The 4,038-nt window shown below is 42.6% G+C and overlaps 1 pseudogene; it reads right to left on the bottom strand.

Moving 5' to 3' along the window:
- Positions 1-611: 611 nt before the first annotated feature.
- On the bottom strand, positions 612-2,291 carry LOC130834590 (actin-related protein 3-like; annotated as a pseudogene).
- Positions 2,292-4,038: the final 1,747 nt, after the last annotated feature.

Here is a 4,038-nt window from a genome sequence, read left to right as displayed (position 1 = left end):
TCACAGACACTGCATTTTTTTTACAAATTGAAGTTTGGTGGCAACCCTTCTTCGAGCAAGTCTATTGGCACTATTTTTCCAACAGCATTTACTCACTTCATGTCTCTGTGTCACATTTTGGTAACGCTCACAATCTTTCAAACTTTTCCATTGTTTTTTTTTTTTTTTTGGGTCCAACAATCTTAGCTTTACTTTTCCTTTAAAGCAAGAAACAGAATGCGAGTAATCAGAAAGCACTAGCAGGCATCGGTTAATCCAAGGTACTAGCTTCTTAGTTCCAAAAGCACTTGCAAAGAAAACCATTGGGGGGCACAGGAGGATGGAAGCACTTCGTAATAACTGGAATCCCATGAGTGTGTGTGTATGTCAAGTCTCATAGGCTATTTTTTGTATTTATCCTTTACTTGGTCACTTTCTTTCCCTCAAATACTAGTTTTTCTTTGACTTTTTTTCCCTTAAAGTATAAAAAGTATGAAATATAAACAAGCTCTTGCATTGCACACTTCGAAGTGTACAATTCAAGCATTATAGAGCTATCTACATACCAATAAATCCCATCAAATCTTGGATAATTAAATAATACACAAAATACCAGGGCACAGAAAGAACTAAAACCCACTTCTTTTTGTTACACGTAAGATTCAAATATTCAATCTAAAGAAAAACACAATCATTTTGGCTCTCCTCTACATTCGCATGTTGATATACTTATTAAAATATTCCTGTATAATTATGTTTGGTCTTATTATTTCAAGTCAGGCTTAAAACCTCAAAACCAGCCATCCAGACAAAACAGGTAATCAGAAAGATTATTTCTTCCCCACCTCCCTAACCCCAATAACTATGAAGCCAATTTTACGACATTACTCCAAATACTGGATTGTGACGACAAATGCTAGGTCCAATTTCTTCATAATCCTTTTTGGTGTGGCATACCTGGTAGAACTCAGGTGTGGAAGCCAGCATGGATCCTCCAAACCAAACGGCATATGCCTGCATGTGGTGTGTAATGACTTGTACATCAATCAATAGGTTTTGGCTTCAATATACCATGGCTCAATTCCTCACTTAATTTCAGCCTGGCATCTATAGGTCTTTTCAAATTTCTTTGCAGGCGACGTACAAAGTCCCTGAACATGGTTGAACCTCCAGAGAGGACGATATTCTTGTAGAGCGGACGTCTGACATCAATAGGACAATTCTGAATTACTTCATCTACAACTTCTGAGACAGGCTGAGTAAAATCTGGATTAGCAAACTCTGGATGAAAAAAAATTTCAGGTCCCAAGAATCTCTCATATCCAACATCAACGGAAAATTCTTTCTTTGAGATAGCATTGATTCCAGTATACTGTTTAATCCACTTTGATCCATCTGTATCACACTTGTTAAATTCTTTTACTGAATCTGGGCAGACATAACTATAGCGCTCCTTTACTGCCTTAGCAGTTTCCAAGGATTGCTCTGGAGGAATTCCTACTTCTCGGTTTCTCAGCAATTGCTGAATAAAATATGTTATATCTCATCCTGCAATTCGAATGTGCTTAATACAGCTGCCAATCACATACCCTTCAGCCACAGGGATGACATGAGTGACACCGTCTCCACTGTCTACTACCGTACCGGTCAACGTCCGTTCTACTTGCCTGGAGGTCCAGGATACAGCTAAGGCAAGAACAGCCTGTACAGCAAAGTACAAGCCCGGAACACTGAAGGACTCAAACATTATTTCAGCAGTACATTCCCTGTTTTCTGGAGTATTCAGTGGAGGTTCAGTCAAAAGAAAATAATGGTCTTCAGGTTCCACCCTTAAATATTTAAAGATCACTTGCTCCATAAACCTTTCCATCAAGTCCCAATCTTCAACTATACCATGGCGGATTGGCCACTTTGTTGCATATGTAGGTTTTTCTATTGCTTCATCACCAATGAAGAAGTCTAGGTCATCAACACCTTTCATCACCCTCCTTTGAGCTTGATCACCCACTTTTGCTGACTCCTTAATAGCAATACAGGAAGGGATGATAAACTGTGGTTCTGTATTTCCAGCATATCCTAGCTTTGTATACCCCGTGCCACAGTCCACCACACAGGCCGGCAACCGTCCCGCCATCTTCCTCCACGCCTGCTGCCGCCGCTGCCGCCGTCTGCTCCGTGCCGGTTGGGGCCAGGGATGGGCGACGGGAGGTAGAAGCTATCTGACCATCCACGGCCGGGCCGCCCTCTCCGTCCGAGGGGGAGCCGGGAAGCCAAAGCAGTAGCGAGACAGCAGCAGGCTCGGTCAGCGGCTACCGCTTCCGCAACCCACGCAGGCAGGCCTCCATTGTTATTATACTTGTGGTGGTGGCCTGCCATCTGTGATCTTTGATGTGACTGTTACAACCTACTGGAGGCTTAGATGGTGGTTAGCATTTTTTACCAGTATTTTTAAATTAACGTATGTACAGTGTTTTCTTTTTTTTAGACATAGTGCTATTGCATACTTAATAGACTACAGTATAGTGTAAACATAATGTTTATATGTACTAGGAAACCAAAAACTCCATGTGACACTGTATTGTGGTGGTCTGCAACCAAACTTTGTCTCCGAGGTGTGCAAATACATCTACATATCCTATTGTGTGTGTGTCTATATTATATATATATATATATATATATATATGCATCTCTCTCTCTGTGTACACACACACACACACACACACACACACCCCGTGGGTTCTCTTTCTCTGGAAAACTCTAATACACCCTGGAACCTATGAATGTTACCTTCTTTGAAAGAAGGGTCTTTGAGAATGTGATTAAATTAAGGATTTTGAGGTGGAGAGATTATCTTGGATTATCTGGGTTGGGTTCTAAATTCAGTCACAAGGGTCCTTATAAGAAACAGATGAAGGAGGATAAAGACACATAGAAGAGAAGGCGATGTGAAGATGAAGGCAGAGATTGGAGTGATGTGATCACCAGTCAAGGAATGCTGAGGAATGCCGAAAGCCACCCCGAAACCAGAAGAGGCAAGAAATGGGTTCTCCCCAGAGCGTCCAGAGGAAACACGGTCCTGCCGACACACTGATTTTGAACTTCCAGAACTGTGAGAGACTATGTTCCTATTATTTTAAGCCACCAAGTTTGTGGTAATTTGTTACAGCAGCTCTAGGACACTAATACACTTACTATATAGGTATTTTCTATTAGTATTCAGTATCTCCTCACTTACTAACCACAAAACATCAAGCAGTTTTAACGAAACCCAGAACCAGGAAGAAAACAAGTAAAATTTCTGAGTATTCATATCGACATTTATCCAGGAATATTTTCACAGCATAACTCCACAGATTCTCCCTCAGAGGATCACTCTAAACGCTGACTCCTATTATCACAGCCACTGATGGAGAAAATTTCCCCTCCCCTGGTCCCATGGAGGATAGACAGTACTTGTAAACTGCCTTAATCCCCACTGGGGGTGGGGCTCACGTTTGAGTCCCTCAGTGAATCCCCCACCCACACCAGGATTGTCTAACAGCAGTCAGGGGAGCCATCCCTAGAAGTAGGGACCCAAACCGCCATGAGACTGGGAGAAGCGTCATCAACTCTTTCATGTCAGAGGGTCCAGGAGAGAAGCCGGAACCTGGGTCCAAAGTTGGCAGACACAACTGGAGCTCATCTTTATCCTGCATTGTGGTGCTGGCTCATGGACAGGGACATGCCAAATGTTTTGGACAAGGGAAAGTTTGCTTCAACCTGGCATCATGTCAATCTCTAGGGCAGTGTATGAAATCAAGGACCCAGCTTGGCACGAGGCTCCAGGCAGAACCATCCAGGCCAGCTGCTGCAGGTGTCTCACCTGCGCTCATTCAATCCTCCACTGTGAGCATTCTTGACCCCCAGTCATTTGTGCGGCCCTTCATTATGTTTCGATGTCTCTGTACCACCTGTAGGTTTATTCTTTAAATAAACTCACCACTTCTACCATAGCTTCATCCTACACAACCCATAAATTCATGAGTTTGATGCAATGTGATAGTTACGTTACTCAAATAG

This window comes from Hippopotamus amphibius, chromosome 13 (genome assembly GCF_030028045.1).
Source record: "Hippopotamus amphibius kiboko isolate mHipAmp2 chromosome 13, mHipAmp2.hap2, whole genome shotgun sequence".
Taxonomy (NCBI): domain Eukaryota; kingdom Metazoa; phylum Chordata; class Mammalia; order Artiodactyla; family Hippopotamidae; genus Hippopotamus; species Hippopotamus amphibius.
The sequence above is the reverse complement of the archived record's forward strand: the minus strand, read 5'-3'. Positions and strand labels throughout refer to the sequence as shown.